The sequence below is a fragment of the Narcine bancroftii genome, chromosome 2 (assembly GCF_036971445.1).
Source record: "Narcine bancroftii isolate sNarBan1 chromosome 2, sNarBan1.hap1, whole genome shotgun sequence".
NCBI classification, from domain to species: domain Eukaryota; kingdom Metazoa; phylum Chordata; class Chondrichthyes; order Torpediniformes; family Narcinidae; genus Narcine; species Narcine bancroftii.
In genome coordinates, this window is record NC_091470.1 from 52,128,341 (window position 1) to 52,150,286 (window position 21,946).

Genomic DNA, 21,946 nt, shown 5'->3' on the forward strand with positions numbered 1-21,946 from the left:
CAGTATTTACCATTCAGGCATTTTAAAAAATCAGTGCATAGCATGCAAGGTAAAAGGGAAAATAATTCACAAAACATGAATGGAATACAAAGACAGCTGTGAATGCCATACAAAGAAATACAACAAGGGACCTGCAAAAGAGATCTAAGCAACATTTTTTTTTACAACTATATTAGATAAGAAGAGAAAGGTCAGCTGCACCCATGATCTTTCTCAGGGCTAGATGGGAGTTCTTCGAGCTTCAACTGATTCCACAATTCTGAATTGGAATGAAAGGCCATGTTTCAATACATCTCTTAAAGTGTAGGATGCTCAGAATTGGTGGCTGACTCAAAGTAGGGTAGTGAAGTGGGCTAGTTAAGGACAACATAAAGATGATGCAATAAAGGGGTTTCTTACTAATCAATCAGCTTTTGATGACCAACAGCAGGTCTTTACTATAATGAGGTTAGGCACAGCAAGGTACACAGGCCTGGATGTGTAACTTGTATTCCAAACATGAAAGTCCAAGATTGAAATGCATCGTTGACCCACTTTCTCTGATACTGGTCATTCAGGGGCCATTTCTTGGCCTTGCTTCCCAAAGAGCAACACTGATCACAATCATTATTCCATTGATTCACAAATTCAACAAACATGAATGATAAAGCCAGAGTATTCTGCTCCATACGCAGCATACTTAAAGTGGTTCCATTTCCATCCATAATCAACAATAAACGTGCTTAGATAAATGACCTTCACCCATATGGAAAAAGTGGAGACTAAACAATGCGACAATCCACCCAGATCATGAATGGAATACCATCACCTTTTATTGCAAAACACAATCTGTTGTAGGAACTCAGTCAAGGAGTCTCAATGAAAAAAAAATGGTTGACCTTTCAGGTCAAAGCTGGAAAGTGTGGGAATGTAGAGAAGTGGAGATAGTGGAAAAAGGCCCCATGTGGGATTGGTAGACCAGGAAGAAGTATGACAGTGTAGCAGCCTGTTAACTGGGATGTGACCAGTACACAAAATGGCCAATGAACACAGTGATATGCAGACCCCGCGGGGCCAATGACCTTCATCCCAGCTGACCCCTTGCACATTGGGAAAAAACGAGCAATGGAGGGAACGTCGCCCAGTTGGATATTGGCTCTGCCGAGATGTCACTCCTGATGTTGGCAGCGAGGAGTGAATGTAAACAGAGCTGCCAGTCTTCAACTTCATCTACTCGTGTGTGTCTCTTCTTTCCACACTTCGCTACATTGATGACTCCGACAGGTCCAACCGACAGTTGGACCTGATGATGGTGGAACAATCAGCTCTTCACGTGATTTCATTGAAGCTGCCAATTTTCTGGGTGTCGCAGCCACACGAATGGTTTGACCTTTGACAGATCAATGCTGATGGCACACATTACTACTACCAGGAGTCAGCAGCAAGGATTGTCGATTTCCTACAGCAGTCTCCAGAGCAAACCAAATATGATGCCCTGAAGGAGCTATTAACTCACATCTTTGGGCTCTCACGGCGTGAGCGTACTGCCTGATTGCTGAATATGGATGGTTGGGGAGACAGGGCCCCATCCACCCTCATGAGTGAAATGCTCGCACCTAAAGGCGGCCGTGATGGCTCAACTCAAGAGGCCGAACAAGTTACCGAAAGAGGACTTCAACACCTCCGCAGCCGAAATAGTATACAGTGCACCGTTGGCAATGTCAGGGGAGCTCTTGGCCACCACCGAGGACCCGAAGGACCCCATAGCCTCAATGACTAAGCTGAAGGAAAAACTCTGCCGCACAGCCAGGCCAAAACCTAGGTCTCCAAAGACAGAGACCTGTGAGTACACTTTCGTTCAGAGGGGGGCACTCTGAACACCTCTGCAATGACTGTATGAGGGCTATGTAAAGTAATTAGGCGCAATGGGCCGAAATGTGTGCTGGATATCAGACTTTTACTATCAACTGCCTCAATCAAGCACACCAAGACATTAGCCAACTGGTCTCCCAGCAATCCCTCTGCATCGCAGAGGTAGGCCACTGAAAGCAGCGAACAGCACTCCAATCGCCGAATATGGGGTGGGGGGGGTGGTCATGTAGCAGCCCCCTAACTGGGATGTGAACTGGTACACAAAATAGCCGATAAGTGTGGCGACCGTGCAGACCCCATCACGGCCAATGACCTTTGTCCCAGGAGACTACCCACACAGCAGGAAACTGCGAGCAACGGTAGGAATGCTGCCCAGTTGGAGATTGGCGCTGCCATGACCTCACTCCTGACGTCAGCAGCACAGAGCGAATATAAAGCAGGGTTGCCAGTGCAATAAATCAGTCTTCGACTTCGACTCCTTGTGTGTCTTCTTTCCACACTTCGCAGTAGCACGCAAGCTACAATGGACAGAGGATTGATGGATGGTAGACATAGGGAGAGAGTAGGGAATCAGGTAGAGGAAGATGAGTCACAAGATGGAGTGGGTGATCAAAAGACAAAAGCTGCCAGTTGCTCTGATTGGAAGAGAAAGTGAGAATGGTGATGTAGAGAGAGGAACCAGATGGAACTGAAGGCAAGGTAGTAAGAGCATGGAAGTAACCAGTGGGGCTTTGTGCTATTTCATTGCATGAAGCAAATACATTATATGACTGGTAATCAAAAGTTTATAATATTTTGGGACTATAAATTTGCGGAAAATGCCAATTTCGCCTCCATCTTCCCACTGGATTCTTCCATTCCCTCCTGTCCCTGCACCCTCCCCCTCCCACCATCCTGTGTATCTCATCTTCCTCCACTGGACCCCTCTTGCACCTCTCTCCCTTTGGCATCTGCCAATCCTCTGCCTGTCTGTCATCCTTCACCTTTTTCCTGGTTCACCCATCTCACATGGGGCCATCCCACTCTCCCCTCTTTTTATCAGCTTGGCTTCTCTACATTTCTCAGTCTCGTTGAAGGGTTTTTGTCCAAAATGCTAATCATTCTCTTTCTCCCACTAATGCTGCTAGACCTGCTGAGCTCCTCCAATAGACTGTGCTTAGCTTCAGATTATAGCATTTGCAATCTCTTGTGCATCTCCCATCATCTTTTGTATTCCATTCACACTTTCACAATTGTCAATCGCCAGCAAGCAATTTTCTTTCTTTAGTAACAGATGCTCACTTAATGCACATCTTTTTTGGCGAGATACGACAAGATGAAATACGATTATAAATCAGGAACACGTCACAAGTTATTTAGAATCAAAATGAAATTGAGACTGTGAAATAACTTCATGTTTCACATGAATGTTCTCAAGACTGTATTGTTGCATTACAAACTCTCTCCTGTTCTTTTCAGCTTTAGGTTTGTGTTCCTTTATTGTCGTATATATAAATACACATTTGTTTACTTTCCCTGGAAAGAAAAACAAAAGAGAGTCCCCTTCATATATGTTGTGTGTCTGTGGATCCCACCATTTCCTCCGATGCCTTCACTTCCCGCATTCCTGTAATCTCTCATCGCACGGCCCCCTGTCTAGTCCATCGGTGAACCAGGCTGCTGAATCCAAGTCACCCTCCTCGGCTCCTTGTGCCAAACCAAAGCCATTAATGTCTGAGGCCCTTCAAGAGCACTGCTTACCCTCGACACCCACACGAATCCTCGGTTACCTCGAATCAGACTCCAGCAGTCCGTGGTCTGCTGCGAGCCCTTCAGCAGCCAAGCTCTACTTCTGTGGCCTCCAGCTTTGTATGGACCTCTTGCACGCTTCGTCTTCTCTGCAGGGTCATGATCTCCCACACTGCTGCCCTGCACCAGCCCGCTGATCTCCGAGCCCTCGTGGTCTGGGTTACCTAGCAGGAGTGCTGCTATCTGCGACATAGATCTCTGTGGGTTCGCCAATATAAAAAAAAATGCCACTGGCTCCATCCTACAAGCCCTTAAAACTGTATAGGGCTGTCGGTGTAACGACTTAGCAGTAGCAGCCCATGGATTAATGGTGAAAGACACACTGCGCTCCCCCAATCCTCCCAGGTTTGCCCAATGGCAACAGTGCCATTACCACATCTGTGGCAGCATTGACATTGATACATTTTTCAAATTTCACTGCAAATGGTTGTGACCTTCAAAGATATACATTCATCATTTTCTTCACAGTAGGGCTGAAAGATTATTTAAATTGTGTGCAGTTTTGAGAATAGATCAATGAATGTGGGATCATTCCTTTGTAAATAAAACCCCAAAAAGTTTATAAATCTCTCCTGGCAGCTCCCATCTTTCCACCTTCATTCTGACTGAAGGCAAGGCACATAATCATGGCTTACAATTCATTTGACAAAAATCCATAAGAGAGTCACTGTGAAAATATGTCATTCAACTCTCCCTGCAGTACCACACATAAATAACCTTGAATTCTCGTGGAACTATACTCTCTGCTCCACAGAACATTAACCCATTTCAATGCAAATGCTGTCATGCAAATCTCATTAACAAGCACAGTGTTTCAATCACAGCGCAAACAGCAGTGTTCTCAGTTTTCCAATTTTGCATTACTATGGCAAGATCTCTTCTAACCTTGAGAATTCTAACAACAAGGCTGGTTTCTTGGCCACCTTTAGAAATGCTTGTGATGGGCAAAACTTTCAGGAATGCATAGCTGTTAATGCAAGTGGTATGGTTATTGTTAAAAACATTGTACATATATATGCATTTTCAGACAAAAATGGAAAATCGAAGGATACCCAACAACTGTGGCAGGGCCTAAATTACAAAACCAGCTACAAAACTATATCCGGTGCAGAAGGAGATGACGAAGCTTCACTCCCAGATGCACTCAATCCTTCTACACCCAATTTGACCACAAGAACATGGAAAAACCACCATTGCACATCCCCTCATCTCCTGATGATTCTCTCCTGCCTGTATTTGAGGATGACGTGTGGGTGCCTTTAGGAGAGTGAATCTGAGGAAAGCATCTGGTAATTGACACGTGGGTTACACTGTGGAAACTGATTGCGTCACAGTCTGATTTGCTCATTTGAGTCCACAGGAACACATAAGATAGCAGACAGAGCCAAAATCAGACCAACTTTGCTGAAAGAGAATTTTTAAAAATCTGCTCAACCTCATTAAATTACTATGACAATGCTTTAATACTTCAAATTTCAATACTTTATATCAGGGATGGCCAACCTATGGCGCATGTGCCAGAAGTGGCGCATTGGATAAATACAAGTGGTCCACTACACCCCAGCGATTTTTTCTTTGGCTTGGCTTCGCGGACGAAGATTTATGGAGGGGTAATGTCCACTTGTGGCTGACAAGTCCGATGCGGGACAGGCAGACACGGTTGCAGGGGAAAATTGGTTGGTTGGGGTTGGGTTTTTCCTCCTTTGCCTTTTGTCAGTGAGGTGGGCTCTGCGGTCTTCTTCCAAGGAGGTTGCTGCCCGCCGAACTGTGAGGCGCCAAGATGCACGGTTTGAGGCGATATCAGCCCACTGGCGGTGGTCAATGTGGCAGGCGCCAAGAGATTTCTTTAGGCAGTCCTTGTACCTCTTCTTTGGTGCACCTCCGTCTCAGTGGCCAGTGGAGAGCTCGCCATATAGCACGATCTTGGGAAGGCGATGGTCCTCCATTCTGGAGACGTGACCCACCCAGCACAGTTTGATCTTCAGCAGCGTGGATTCGATGCTGTCGGCATCTGCCGTCTCAAGTATTTCGATGTTGGAGATGAAGTCGCTCCAATGAATGCTGAGGATGGAGCGGAGACAACGCTGGTGGAAGCGTTCTAGGAGCCGTAGGTGATGCCGGTAAAGGACCCATGATTCGGAGCTGAACAGGAGTGTGGGTACTACAACGGCTCTGTATACGCTAATCTTTGTGAGGTTTTTCAGTTGGTTGTTTTTCCAGACTCTTTTGTGTAGTCTTCCAAAGGCGCTATTTGCCTTGGCGAGTCTGTTGTCTATCTCGTTGTCGATCCTTGCATCCGATGAAATGGTGCAGCCGAGATAGGTAAACTGGTTGACCGTTTTGAGTTTTGTGTGCCCGATGGAGATGTGCGGGGGGCTGGTAGTCATGGTGGGGAGCTGGCTGATGGAGGATCTCAGTTTTCTTCAGGCTGACTTCCAGGCCAAACATTTTGGCAGTTTCCACAAAACAGGACGTCAAGTGCTGAAGAGCTGGCTCTGAATGGGCAACTAAAGCGGCATCGTCTGCAGTGATAATGATAAAGTAAACCTACTCATGCAAAAAATGTAAACAGTATCCTATATATATATTTTTACAATATATATATAATTTTTAAATAGTTATTTATATATATATATAGTTATTTATATATATATATATAATTTTTAAATAGTTATTTATATATATATATATTTATATATATATATATAATTTTTAAATAGTTATTTATATATATATAATTTATATATATATATATATAATTTTTAAATAGTTATTTATATATATATATAGAGTGTATCTGTAAACTTTTTATTTGTAAGTAGGGATCAGTGTGGGGACCAACGTGGGTAGTGGGATCAGTGTAGGGGCTGACATAGGGTTGTGGAGAGAGTGCGGTGCAGTGGGATCAATGTGGGGTCTGACACGGGGCTGTGGGCAGAGAGCAATGCAGTGGGATCAGTGTGGGGTCTGACATGGGGCTGTGGAGAGAGACCAGGGCAGTTGGATCAGTTTGGGAATGAAGTATACAATTTCCCATAGCTTGTGATCGCTTCTTCTAAATTACTGCGGACTTGCTCTCGATAACTGAATAATTATGGGACCACGGATGTATATGCAGTCAGACGTTGCCCAAACGGACGTTAAGTGGTGCATATCTGTACACGCGTCTGAACTCGTGCATGGAAAAATTGACGCACGGAATCGAAAAGATTGCCCACCCCTGCTTTACATGCTGAATGATTATTGCAATCCTATCTCATTAAAACTTTCCTGGTGAGGAGTTGGGTACTACAATGGAAAGGCAACACTTCCCTCAATTTTTCCATATGCAACTTCCAGCTGCATTTGAAAGGGTGAATAGTAGTTTATACAAATCATACACACACACACCTTTAATGTTTTACAGCACCATTCTAGTTTTCATTAATGAGTCAGAACTGGCATGAGGTTATTTTTTAAAAAAATGGAATTTAGATGTTCTTAGCAGGCCACAATTTATTTGATGAAGAAGAGGTGGTGAATTCATATTCATGAAGCCATTTGAAAACAATGGTAACTTAAAATTGAACATCAGTTGTATCAATCAACATCAGTATCAGAGACAAGCTTATAATTAGTCTAAAAGACCATTATGGTCTTCTTAATGTAGGATTCAAAAATAATAAATGTTTTCTGCACTTCTTTGTCAGCTTTCATTATCTCCGAGCCCTCAAGCACCAAGATCACAATTTTCATTGTTTTTTCATCGTCTTTTCAACCTCTTTATAAACCCACTGATATTCACACCAAATAACATTCCTCAGCCATCAAGCCCTTTGCACCAAATCTCAGCACCAAAAAATATTGGCCTGCCACTTCTTTCCCTTTAATGGTACTTGTTCTCAAGCCTCGATCCTCAATCTCGATCTCAACAAGGTTAAGCCTGATTAACCTCATTTTATTCTGACCTGTTCTCATTTCCAACCAACCTTCAGTGTTTAAAGTTATTATAATTTGAAATGATTAATCCAATCCAAGTTGCTGAAAGCGAACAGGGATCTGTGCAACAAGGACAGAGCTCTTGCACATTAACAGAACATTGAACAACGCAGCACAGGAACAGACCCTGCAGCTCACAATGTTTGTGCTGAACACAATGCCAAATTAAATTTCTTATGCCTGACAGACAACTAAAAACACAAGATAATCATTTGGGTAGAATCATCATTGCGAGAATTCTGGTAATTAATTATGTGCAAATGCACAATTCATTTAGATTTAATGTCATCCTCATAATTCACTAATAATGGAACAATGTAGTTTCAAACATTGTATTATGAATTGACCTTTTCAACAAGCAAATTTTGAGAATATTTAACTGGAAATGAAAACTCTGTTTAATAATAGTTCTAAAGTGCCTGTTCTCAGGATTTATACAGGAAGTGTACAATAATATCTGCTGAATTGTTTGAAAAAGTTACTACCACAACCCCAACCCCACCGATTTCAGTGCCACCCCCCCCCTCCCCTCTGATGCCCAGTAGAGGTAAAGGCCTTAAATTGTGGTCCTTCTCCACAAAGCCTTCCCTCACATTGGCTGCGTCCAGCCTCAGTTTTTGTATCAGATTTGTACATTATAGTGTCAGCTCCATAATGTGGCCCCTGAAACTTCTTGTCTTCCAGCAGAGTGAGATGTCAGTGAGGGAATGCTGCCTACTGGCACATTCCAGGCTGCAAGAGTACATGCACGCTCTCTGTGGAGTTGCTCCCATTGTGGATTAGGGTGAGATGCTCAAACACCAGGCCACGTCTCCAGCTAACTCAAGAGTTTTGATACAACCCAATGTCAATCTGCACTTCACTCACCACATTGAGAGATAACGTATGCAAGTGGAGTGAAGCATTTATCAAAATTATGGGCAAGGGAGACGTTTCATGCAGGTGAAAAATCTCAACTATATCACCGTTTCTAGTTTTACTTGATGTCAAAAGAACCACAGCCTAAATAGGCTGAATTAAACATGAATATAAATCAAAATGAGCAACATCAACACTGCTGATGCCAATGAGAACATTGCTTACAACTTCACGAAGAATGGTGAAAATCATGTTTAAATGTTATCGTCTTGTGTTAAATTTATTGTCTAGCTCACCACTAGATGGAGCCATGTGACTCTCCTGATGTGCACATACCCATCTCAATATTTGCAACCTCTGTGGGGGAAAAAACATGCTTCTGATGAATGTCATCATATCAGGTCTGAACCAAACACTGGAATTTTCACCATGTGTCACCTCCTGTCCTTTGCAAATGTTATTACATCATGTGCTACAGTTTTTGACCTATATCATCAGACCAAACAACATGTAATGAAGCCTAATAGCCTGAACACACCTGAGATTGTCTGATCTCGAAAGATGAGCAGGCTCAGGCCTGGTCGATCCTTGGAGTTGGGGGGGGGAGAGACCCACTAGGAAAACCAGATACTGTAGGTTTCTGTGAGGTGTGCTGGACAAGTGTCTGACTTACAGTATACAAAAGTTAAAGAATTTCAGGTTTATTGTCAGAGTACATACATGATATCACATACAACTCTGAGATTCCTTTTTCCTACAGGTGCGGCAGAATTACCACTAATTGTTAGTGCAAAAATTAACTGCACACAGTGTGAACATGTAAACAATCAAAAGAACTGTAAACAGATAACGAATACTAACAAACTGGCTGTGCAATACAGCAAGAGCAAAGAAAATCAATAAAATGCAAAAGTAAGAGTCCTTAAATGAGTTCCTGATTGAGTTTGTTGTTGGAGTCTGATGGTGGAGGGGTAGCAGCTGTTCTTGAACCTGGTGGTGCGAGTCTTGAGGCACCTATACCTCTTTCCTGATGGCAGCAGTGGTGTTTGCTGTGGCTTTCCGATGATAGTGTTCCCTATAGATGTACCCAATAGTGGGAAGGGTTTTGCCTGTAATGTCCTGGGCTGTGCTCACTACCTTTTGGAGGGCTTTACACTCAGGGGTGTTGGTGTTCCCATACCAGACCTTGATGTAGCCACTCAGCACACTTTTCACCACACATCTGTAGAAATTTGCCAGGGTTTCTGATGTCACACCAAACTTCTGCAAGCTCCTGAGAAAGTAGAGGTGCTATCGTGCTTTCTTCACAATGCCATTGGTGTGTTGGGTCCAGGAAAGATCCTCCAAGTTAGTGATCCCCAAGAACCCAAATGTGCTCACCCTCACCTCCTCTGATCCCCCAATGATCACTGGATTATATACATCTGGCTTTCCTGAAGTCAACAAACTGCTCCTTAGTTTTGGTGGCATTGAGTGCAAGGTTGGTGCGCCATTCAGCCATGCCTCTATCATGTATGCAGACTCATCCTCTTCCTTTATACAATCCACTACTTTGATATTGTTGGCAAATTTGTAGATGGTGTTATTGTCGTACTGAGCTACACAGTCATAGGTGTAAAGTGAGTAGTGCAGGGGGCTGTAGTGCTCCAGTACCGATGGAGATTGTGGAGAAGTTCTTACCAATCTTCACTGAATGTGGTCTGGGGGCTGAGGAAATGCATGATCCAATTACGCAATTGGGTGTTAACTCCCAGGTCTTGGAGTTTGCTAATCAGTTGTGAGGGGTTGATGGTGCTAAATGCCGAACTGTAGTCAATAAAGAGCATCCCAGATGTATGCAGCTTTGATGCCCAGATATTCCAGGGCTTTATGTAGGGATAGTGAGATGGCATCTGTTGTAGATCTGTTGCCATGATAGGCAAACTGGAATAGATCTATGTCACCACTCAAACTGGAAATGATATGCTTTATCACCAGCCTTTTAAAACACTTCATTACTGATGATGTAAGTGCTACTAGTTGATAGTTGTTAAGGCAGGTTACTACACTCTTCTTGGGTATGATTGAGGCCTATTTGAAACAGGTAGGTACCATGCCCTGCTGGAGTGAGATATCAAAGGTATCAATGAACACCTCTGTAAGAACGCATATTCTAAATGTAGTATTATGTGACAATAATGGAACCTTTACCTTTTAATCAACAATGAACTAAGCTGAGTTTCAAATTGGATTCAAATTTCAAGGATCCTAAACGTCTTTGGTTGTTTCTGAGACAGCAACCTTGGGTCAGATTTTTCTCCAACACAGCATCTGTTTGGTGTTTGTTAGATTTGTCCCTGCAGCATTCAGCTAAAAAAACACAATTGCTTTCAAAACTGTTAAACTTGTAACTCAGTGATATGAGCCTCATCTGGAAAAGGCTCAGGGAAGGACAGAGAAAGAGAATGAATACAAAGAAATTAAGATTGGTTGGAGCAAAAAATGCCAGAAAAAGGATGAAGAGAGAGCAGGTTTCTTTCAGAAATGTTGTATTTTTAAGATATCGAAACCCAATCCACAATTTTAACCATTACATGTTCAATAAAATTAACCAGCAGTCACAAATATGGTAGTTACATTATTAACTTATTAGATGAAAGGCTTCATTTTGATCTGCCATGCAAATAAGGCAAGTTCACAGTATTCGAAAGATGAAGCAGAGAGCAAGATCAATGCAATGACTGAACAGGCCAGACTGAAAAACAATCATAACTTGCCAGAGATTGCTGCAGTACATATACAAAATGGCAAGCATTATTGCCCTATTGTTAAAGAGAAAATGTTAAGTCCGTGAACAATAATGCTTGGGAAATTCAGCAGGTCTCGCAGCATCTATAGGAAATAAAGGGTAACCAACATTTTAGGCCTGAGCCCTTCAAAAAGGAATGAGCAAAAAGCAAGCATGCGTTTGAATAAAAAGGTGGGCTGAGGAGTGGAGAGCAGGGAAGGGGCAGGAGTGCAGGCCAACCTGCAAGAGGTCAGAGGTTGATATGGGTCAGAGGGCAAAAGAGAAAAAAGCTAAAAAGTGATAGCGAAAGGGGTAACTCAGAATGGAGAGGGAAGGGGGTGGAGAGGCGAGAGGAGACAGATGAATAGGGTAAAGAGACAGGGGAAGGACCTAAAAGAAACTGGAAAATTGATGTTAATGCCGTCTGTTTGTAGAGTTCCCAGATGAAATACGAGGTGTTGAACACCTCCAATTTGCAAGTAGCCTCAGTTTGGCAGTGCACAAGGCTATGGACAAACATGTTTGTGTGGGAGTAAGGGGTGGAATTAAAATGGTTAGCCATTGGGAAATCTTGGCTTTTGGAGCAAAGTGAAAATGTTAGCTTAATGCCTTTTCAAATTTAGACAGTATTGATAAACTGTATTTCAATAAAGTGGAATTTTAACCCAGTGCTTAATATATTTGGTATTTGGAGCAGGCTTAACATTTTTTGGTTATTACTTTGAACAGGAAGTGTTAAATCTCATGACAAGTCCAAACAGTTACTGCATGACAATCCCAATGAGGATAAAACTGAAATGTTAACAGTTGGATCAACCTTACCCCTCAAGCAATATATGTAAAACTGAAAAAGGAGGGTCAAGGTTAACATTTAGATTTGTTAAAGAGAGTGAGTGCAGGACAGATCAGAGGGCACCTCTACAGAAGCTATAGGGGTGGAGTTGAGGAATGGGTGTAAGGGTCAAAATGAATTGTATTTGGAAGCAGCTAGAAATGTTTGCAAATTCCATGATTATGTCTCCATAGTAACAGTTTGTAGCCAAGGTCTTCTTCCTGCACATTTAACATAAACAAATCAGTTTTGAATTTGCCTTTGCACTGGGTAGAACCAGGGAAAAAATGTAGACGGTTCAGATAAATTCTTTGACCGTTCTTTTTCTTTTTCAAATATTTTTATTGATTTTAATAAAGAACTTATACAAAAAAGTATAATTCAATATGATATGGATAGTTACATAAATTAACTAAGATATCACCAACATACATAAATTGTAAATCATATCCATAATTCATTTTAAATAGTATATACTTTTTAGAAAAAACTAATAATATTAAAAAAAAATAAAATAGTAGATGAGAATAACTCAAACCCCTTACCTAACTGTGTTTCCAGATGCTATATGTGACTAGTATTAAAGGAAAAGAAAGGTACAAAAAATGTAATAAGGAACGTGGAAAATTATAAAGTAAAATAGTGAGTCAATAAATGACCCCCCCTAACTTCTAGAATCTTATATCTGAAGTATTTAATTGAATAACAAATCTTTTCCATTTAAACAGGAAATGATGTCACACAACCACTATCATGAGTAGGCAGGTCATCATCCTTCCATTTAAATAAAAATCACACTCCTCACCAAAAGAGAGACAAAAGAAATGGCACGACTCTGAACCAAAGATAAAGGAGAATCATTCCCTCCTGTTGGACCGAAGAGGAGGGAATGATTTTGCCGTACAAGTTGAGCCGTGACACCCAAAAAAGCTAAAAAAAAGGTAATCCACTTATATGCCGGATATACTTTTGAGACCTTAAATTCAGCTCAAAACCCAATCAGCGCTGATCCTGCTGCTCCTACTGCCATTCTGAACGATCCATTCTCGCCCTCTGTCTGCATAGCTTGATCCAAGTCACACACAGTTCTCAGCAGAATTCTACCCTTTATGATGTCAGTCCATGGTCCATAACAAGGTTTAAGTTATATAAGTGTCAATAAATTTAGTTAAGCTTAGATGAGTTAGCTAATTAGATTAGGAGTTTTATTATTGTTGATTAATAATTAAAAATATTATTTTAAAACCAGTGTAATTGCTGCACAATTGCTCAGTAAAAGGAGGGGCAAGGCGCTCCTTCCATCCGATAGCCTACAGGCCTCTCTTGGGCGAGGTGTAGTACCTGTTTAGCCTCCCAATCAGGGTCACATGAAGCCATGGATTGCAGATGGTGGATGATTTTTTACAAACAGATTCTACAAATTGGAATTTATGATTGTAAAACTAAAAACGCTGGTCAAATGAATCTGCTGATCAATGGCCAAGGTTATGTGGGTGTGGCCATGTGAAGGACTTGGATAGACGTGCTTTGCCTGTGTGCTCTCTGTGAGAGCACTAAATAGATGGTCAAAACTTGAAAATCAAGATTTTCTTCATCAAAAATGGATAAGTTGGAGTATGAAGAATCTAAGGCAGCCAAGAATAAAGACTTAAGAAGCTCCTATTCAACTGGGAACATAAGGTGAAAATCTGAAAGGGGGAAGTGCAAAAATGGCAATGGGACTGACAGAACCAGGTCAAGAATTGAGCATCATCAAGGCAAAATGGAGAATTTGAGTAACCGATTTGTGTGTTGAAATGGTGATGAGAGTTATGATGGAGAAAATGATCAAAATAGATTGTTGAAGATCTGATGGAGAGAATGGGTCGAACAGAGTTTGAATTGATGAAAATGCATGTAAACCTTTGGAAAAAAAACCCAAAGAATGGGAGTCGGATAAACAAGGGTTGATGGACAAAATTGATAATATGGAAAACGTTAGTCGGTGGAATAGTGTCTAAATAATTGGAATAAAGGAAGGAATCGAGGGAAGTGACCCAGTGAACTTTTTTCAAAAATAGATCCCACAAATTTGGAGAAAAATTACATATCGAATACCGAACACTCGGATCCAGAAGAGCCGGTGATCAGAGACCACTACCAGTTCTAATGAGACTTTTTAAGCTATCAAGAACAGGAGATAATTCTGGAAGCAGCATATGATTACTTTAACCAGAATAATGGCCCGCCCGAGGTTCATCATAAAAAGATACTATTTTTTCAAGACTTTAGCCCAACCTTAATTAAACAAAAGAATTTGAAGATGTGAAAAGACAACTGTGCTAAAAACTTGAAATGCTCAATGATATATTCTGCAACTTTGAGGGTCAAAGTAGTGGAAGAGAACCGGTAATTTTTCAAGACCAAGAACAAGGTGTAAGACTGTAATGCACAGGCAGCGTCTGCCACCTGGTAGCGCTGCTGTGCTCCTGTTCATAGAACACACTACCTGCCAATCAAGGTCAAAGACTCACCCCAAGCTATCGAGGTTACCCTTGCAATTGGCCCACCTAAATCACCAGGTGCTGCAGTCTTGGCAGCCTGCCCATACTCAGCGCTGACCTTCACCCAATTTGCCCAGGTGAATCACCTCAGTTGACCCCTGCTGAGCCCCTGCACTTGGCTTCGCACCATTACCCACAGCAGCCAACAGGCTCAGCCTGCCCTGAGTGATTGACCCCCAATACTGCTTGCAGAACTATAAAGGACCATGTGTCTCTTTGTTCTGCCTCTTTTGGACTCCTTGTGGCACGCAAGTAGCACCTTTCACACTGAGTTGGGGTGAGTTCCGAAGTTAGGTAGCAAGAGCCGTGTCCATACCAGTCAAGGGGTGGGGGCACGTAGTATCACCTTGATCCTGACTGTTGAATGTGTGTGTTCATGTACTTTATCCCAGTCTTCTTTGGTTCCTCCCTCGTTATCCGAAGTGCACATTTACCCCTTGCGCATTGTGTATCTATGTGTGCATAGGTTTGCCTAGCTTATTGACCCTGTTGTCCCATTTGCATCCCCGAAATAAACTTGTGCTGTGTACCTCAACTTTGGTCTGGTTCTTAACCTGCAGGACTCACACGAACTTGAACAACAAAGACTTTCTGCGAAGTTTGTAAAAAAAAAAAATCACGTTTATCAAGGGAGAAGATTGTGAAAGTATTTATAATGGAACTAAGTAAAAGTAGTAAAAATTGTATTTTGTTATTTTTGTTAATTTGTCTTGTATTGTTTCTTTGGCTTGGCTTCGCGGACGAAGATTTATGGAGGGGGTAAAAAGTCCACGTCAGCTGCAGGCTCGTTTGTGCCTGACAAGTCCGATGCGGGACAGGCAGACACGGTTGCAGCGGTTGCAGGGGAAAATTGGTTGGTTGGGGTTGGGTGTTGGGTTTTTCCTCCTTTGCCTTTTGTCAGTGAGGTGGGCTCTGCAATCTTCTTCAAAGGAGGTTGCTGCCCGCCAAACTGTGAGGCGCCAAGATGCACGGTTTGATGCGTTATCAGCCCACTGGCGGTGGACAATGTGGCAGGCACCAAGAGATTTCTTTAGGCAGTCCTTGTACCTTTTCTTTGGTGCACCTCTGTCACGGTGGCCAGTGGAGAGCTCGCCATATAACACGATCTTGGGAAGGCGATGGTCCTCCATTCTGGAGACGTGACCCATCCAGCGCAGCTGGATCTTCAGCAGCGTGGACTCGATGCTGTCGACCTCTGCCATCTCGAGTACTTCGATGTTAGGGATGAAAGCGCTCCAATGGATGTTGAGGATGGAGCGGAGACAACGATGGTGGAAGCGTTCTAGGAGCCGTAGGTGGTGCCGATAGAGGACCCATGATTCGGAGCCGAACAGGAGTGTGGGTATGACAACGGCTCTGTATACGCTTATCTTTGTGAGGTTTTTCAGTTGGTTGTTTTTCCAGACTCTTTTGTGTAGTCTTCCAAAGGCGCTATTTGCCTTGGCGAGTCTGTTGTCTATCTCATTGTCGATCCTTGCATCTGATGAAATGGTGCAGCCAAGATAGGTAAACTGGTTGACCGTTTTGAGTTTTGTGTGCCCGATGGAGATGTGGGGGGGCTGGTAGTCATGGTGGGGAGCTGGCTGATGGAGGACCTCAGTTTTCTTCAGGCTGACTTCCAGGCCAAACATTTTGGCAGTTTCCGCAAAGCAGGACGTCAAGCGCTGAAGAGCTGGCTCTGAATGGGCAACTAAAGTGGCATCGTCTGCAAAGAGTAGTTCACGGACAAGTTTCTCTTGTGTCTTGGTGTGAGCTTGCAGGCGCCTCAGATTGAAGAGACTGCCATCCATGCGGTACCGGATTGTTTAAAGTGTATAGAAATGGTCACTGAGAATTCAGTAAAGCAAAAAATTTGAGAAAAGTGGTAGCAGGGTGGACTCCAGTATAAGGGGGAGAATGGCCCCTGGAGAGGAGTACCATGGGCTTTTTTCACGGGTTTTTGTGGCTTTACGTTTATGTCACCATTGGGGCAGGGACATTGTGTGTTTTTCTTAAATGGGAAGGATCACATTATTATTTAAAGAGTCAAAGAGATTTTACTGTTAAAAAATTGTTTTGAAAGAAGATTATGGATATAACATTAAAATGTATTAGTTTTAATGTTAATGACATTAACAAGCTGTTGACAAGAAAATGGGTCATGGCAAACCTAAAAAAAAAATTAAAGGCAGATATAGTCTTTTTTACATGAAATACATCTTACCAAATTGGAACATGAAAAATTAAAACGAGGATGGGTAATATTGTCTTCATTTGGATCAAAAGCAAGAGGTGTAGCGATTTTAATAAAAATATAACAATAATTATAGAAGAGACATTAACTGATTAAGCGGGAAGATTTGTAATGGCATAGAGCAAAATTGATGCGGAATCATGGACGTTTGTGAACATTTATGCCCCAAATTATGAGTAAGTCTTTATGAAGGGCATCTTTTTCAAAACTGCAGGGAGAAAGCAAAATATATTGATTGGAAGAGATTTCAATTTTTGTTTAGTTCCAATATTGGACAAATCAGTGAGAAAAATACCAAGGGTGAAAACTGCAAAAACGACATCATTTATGAAGGATTTATATGGAGGTCACTCAAACCTACTCAAGGATACATGTTTCACATACAAGGACTGAAATGTCTGTTGAAGTAGTAAAAAAGGAGTATTTGGCAAGACTTTTATCAAACCACTTGTCATTAACATTAACTATCGCGATAATGTAAAAATCAAGAAAGTATGTACAAATGGCACCTTAATGCTGCATTATTAAAAAGGAAGGATTTTTGTGAATTTATTAAGAGACAGAAATATTTTGTAAAAACAATCTTCCTTCCACTGACAACAGATTTTAATATGGGATAAGTTTAAAGCTTATTTGAGGGGACAAATTAATTCTTACACTAAAAATCTGAAGATAGAATGTGTCAGAGACTTAGAAGGTTTAGAGAAGGATATAACAAAATTGGAAAAAGAATATCAGATGTCAGGAACACAAGAAAAATATAGAATACAGGTACATGATCCTTTATCCGGAACCCTTGGGGAACAGGGTGTTCCGATTTTCGGATTTTTTCAGATTTCAGAAAGCCAGATTTAAGCCCACCCAAATTGTGCTGCCGTATCCCACCCCCTTCCAGTTGCCCTGCCATCTCCGCCCACACCCCCAGACGGCTCACGCTATCAGTCCCTTGACTCGTACTGCCGGTCTCCCCCCCCTCGCCCGCCTGACTCGCGCTGCCACCTCTCTCCCAACTTGCCGGATTTTAGAGCTTTCCGGATTTTAGATGTCCGAATAAAGGATCGTGTACATGTATTAGAGAACAAAAAGTTACAATATAATACACTACAAACATACAGAGTGGAAAAAGGTGATATTAAAAACTAAAACATTATGAACTAAGAGAACAAGCACATAAATTGTTATCTTGGCAGGTTACACCAGAAGCATCATCCAGAAAGATAAATAAAAGGGAAACAAAAGCTGCTACTATAATATATAATCAAAAAGAAATAAATAATGTATTTAGACAATACTATATGAAACTATATAAATCAGAATTAGTAGGAGGTGAAAACAAGATGGAAAAATTTACTTTCTAAACTAGAAAAGAAAGAAAAAGATGATTTAGATGCTTCTTTTACAAGCTATTGAACCTCTGGTGGAGATTATATGCAATCTGGATACTAAGGGCTTCAAAGTTGAAGAACATAATTAGTTTATTTGCAGATGATATGCTATTATACATGTCTGATCCAGCTGAATGTTAGAAAAATATAGAATATCAAAATATGAAATAAATATGGATAAAAGTGAGAAAATGCCATTGCAGAACTTTGATTATGAAAGATACCAGTAGTAGATTTAAATTGAATAAAGAAGGAATTAAATACTTAGAATTAATGACAGATAATCATTTACAGAATTTATATAAGCTTAACTATACCCCTCTACTAGAAAAAATCTACAGAAATGGAAGGATCTGGTGATTAAATTAATAGGAAGGGTAAATTGTATAAAAATGAAGGTAATACCAAGACTACCGTATCTCTTTCAATCATTGCCTATTGTACTAACTAAAAATTGATTTAAATTAACATATAATTGTATAAGACAATTCCATTAGAATAACAAAGTACCAAGAATTGCACTGGAAAAGTTAACATGGGACTATAAACTGAGTGGACGTGGACTCATGGATTTTAACAAGTATTATTTATCAGCAGAAGCAAGATTTCTACCTTTGAAGAAAATAGTTCCCTTTCATGGATTCAAACGGGACTGAATTCCATAAAAGAGGAAACAATGAAGGACTTTATTTACAAGTGGAATGTTAAGTCAACAACAAAAAACCCCAGATAATCCAATAAATACACAATTAGAATATGGCAAGAAATAAATGAATGTACTGCAGAAAAAGCATTATGTGAAAATGTACTACTGCCTATGAATATAGGTAACAAAATATTGAATTCATGGTATGACAAAGGAATAAGATATGTTGATGATTGTTATATGGAAAGATCTCATGTCTTTTAAACAATTAAAAAATAAGTATGGAGTGGCTAATGGGACATTCTGTTGCTTTCTCGATTTTAGATCATTTTTAAGAGTATTATGAGCTCCACTTTTCGTAAAATGGAATAATCACTGTAAGGGATATTATAGAAAAGAGGGACTGAATAGTTACAGTTAACAATTAACATTTTACACAAACAAAAGTCAGCCCAGCAATAATTCAATATATTGGAGGAACTGAGGGAGGGCTTGACACAGTCTGTTCCAGAATTCAATACATTTGCCAAGACATTGTGATTTTACAAAGGGACAACCATTCTGACTGCTGAAGAGAAAACAGCTTTTTGAAGCATTTCTTGTGGCCAACCATTTTAATGGAATTCAGAGCAAAGCTTTCTCTGTGAATGACTGGACCTTTTCGAGGAGGATCTTTTTGGGAAACAAAGTGCTTCATTTTGATTGTGACTAACAGTGGAGGTCACTTGGAGAGACTGCTTCATTTTAAGTGTGACTAGCAGTGAATTTTCTTGGAGAGACCGGTGCCAGGGTCTTGGAAGTATCTTTGAGACCCACCCCCATTTCGAATCTTGCCTACAAAAGTACCAGGTGTGTTATGACCACAGCTCGTGTGGATGGACATTTTGTTAAAGGCAATGCAAGAAGAATTGGTGAGTCTGTAGCAGCCACAACTCCAGTCTTCCCATCAGTTCAACATTAAATCTGGGCATCAAATTTCAAAGGCCTATGCTTCAACACTGAGTTTAAAAGACTGAACTTTGAAGTAACTTTCCAGATTTTGACCTGGACTGTAATGGTTTGGGTATATATCTCACACACACACATGACACCTGTGGATAGCTGGGGATAGATTTAGTGTTAAGAGTAAGAAATAAAATTAGTGGTTTAATTAAACACAGCCTGGTTCATTGTCTATTGTTACTTGTTACACATGGTTCATAACAAGAGAAATATGGGGACCAAACTTGGCTGGCGAACAGACCTAAATTTATATCTAAGATGTACTTTACTTTCCAAAATGAAAGTGTAAAACCAGGTTTAGAGATTGAGAGAGAGAGATGGAAGTCGGATTTAGGAGTTGCAATAATGGAAAGATCCTGGTATGATTGGTGTTTGGATAGCATAATGTCATTATAAATGCAAGATATGGATTCGTACAATATAATTTTCTGCACCAATTATACCTCACACCACAGAAATTATATAAATCAAAACAAGAAATATCAGCGATGTGGAGTAGAAATAGGAATGTTTGTACATGCTAAGTGGTCATATATGAAGGTGAGACCTTTCTGGCAGGATATTGTTGACATAATAACAAGGATATCAGGGGTGGCTATTGTGGCTGAATCAGAACTTTATCTTTTGGCCAACTTTATTGAAATAATTAATAAATTAAATTCCAAATTTCATTTGTTAAAATAGCTTTAGCTGTGGCTAAGAAATTTGATTACTTGGAAATCTGACTCCCCTCTACAGATAGCACGAATGAAGACTGAGATGAACAGTTGTATACCTGTGGGAAAAAAAAAATCACATACAATCTAAAGAACAGATATGACATTTATAAAAATAAGGCAACTGTATTTTGGATTATATAGGGGCCCAAAGATAAATAAATAAATAGCTAAAGGTGGTATTATAAAAAGATGTGACCTCCCCAATGGAGATTTTTCTTTTTTAACCCCAACTGCAAGCCCTGACAGATTTATACTGTGAAGGGGGTGGGAGGGAAGGGATTGTTGTGCTTTGTAAGAAAAAGTTATAAATGGAATATTTATAAAAAAAACAAAAATAAAATATTTTAAAAAAAATGGTGGTGTTCCCCATCCAGAAGGGAAACTGCAACTGAAGGTGGCAACAGGAAGCCACTTCAGTATTTTTCACTTGTATAATCAACATCGACTATGGTCTCAGCTCAAAGATGGAGCCTTCACTGAAGGACCAGCAACAACTACAATTCAGAGGTCAGAGATCGTGACGGATGGAGAGACACGATCACCTACCCAAACGGCAAGACACCTGAATGACGATGATTATTTTAAATACAACGTCGTCTGGGCTAGTTTTTATTGCTGTTGCCTTATATGTAACAGAATAGCAAATTGTCCTTCCTCAGGAGCCAGAGTAGTTTATCTGTTATATTTCTCAGAAAACGACACCAAATCCATGACAAATACTCGAAGTTTCACCAAGATTCAACACAACTGGGGTACTGCTTCCTTTTCCCTGCATTCAATTCTTTTTGTAAAAGTGTAACAGTGATTACTTATTATGTCACAGAAGATGGTTAATTGGCCCATTGAGCTTATTGTGGTTCCAAGCAAAGCCTGCAATTCACCTCATATACAATTTTCTATTCCTGATTTTTTTTGGGTCACTTGCATATTAAAGGGATAATTTGCAGTCACCTGCTAAAGCAGTAGTTCTCAACCTTTTTCTTTCCGTTCACATACAGTTTAAGTAATCCCTATGCCACAGGAGCTCTGTGATTAGTAAGGATTGCTTAAGGTCAGTGTGTGGGTGGAAAGAAAAATTTTTAATCATACCTAATTGACTTGTTATGTGCATGGTTTCATAACTCCAAAGGAAATGGGCCAATGACAATATTTCTCAAGCAAAATATTTCAGTAACAATCGAGTCTAGAGCAGTGATTCTCAACCTTCTCTTCCCACTCACATATCACCTTAAGCAATCCCTTCCTAATCACAGAACACTGATAGTATTGTTCCACAGCTGAAATCCTGTGCTCAAAAAAACTATTTTGTTTTTCAAAATCGAAAGCCTCATCTAAATTTTCAAG

At 40.8% G+C, this 21,946-nt stretch overlaps 1 protein-coding gene and 1 long non-coding RNA gene across 8 annotated transcripts in view; one reads left to right on the forward strand and one right to left on the reverse strand.

The window, feature by feature from the left end:
- stxbp6 (syntaxin binding protein 6 (amisyn)) overlaps positions 1-21,946 on the reverse strand; it is a 314,531-nt gene that overhangs the window by 163,589 nt on the left and 128,996 nt on the right. The gene's annotated exons all lie outside the window — the stretch shown is intronic.
- LOC138752337 (uncharacterized) lies at positions 12,859-15,301 on the forward strand. Its single transcript, XR_011350536.1, has 2 exons — positions 12,859-13,015; positions 15,178-15,301. It is a non-coding gene; the product is annotated as an uncharacterized lncRNA (long non-coding RNA).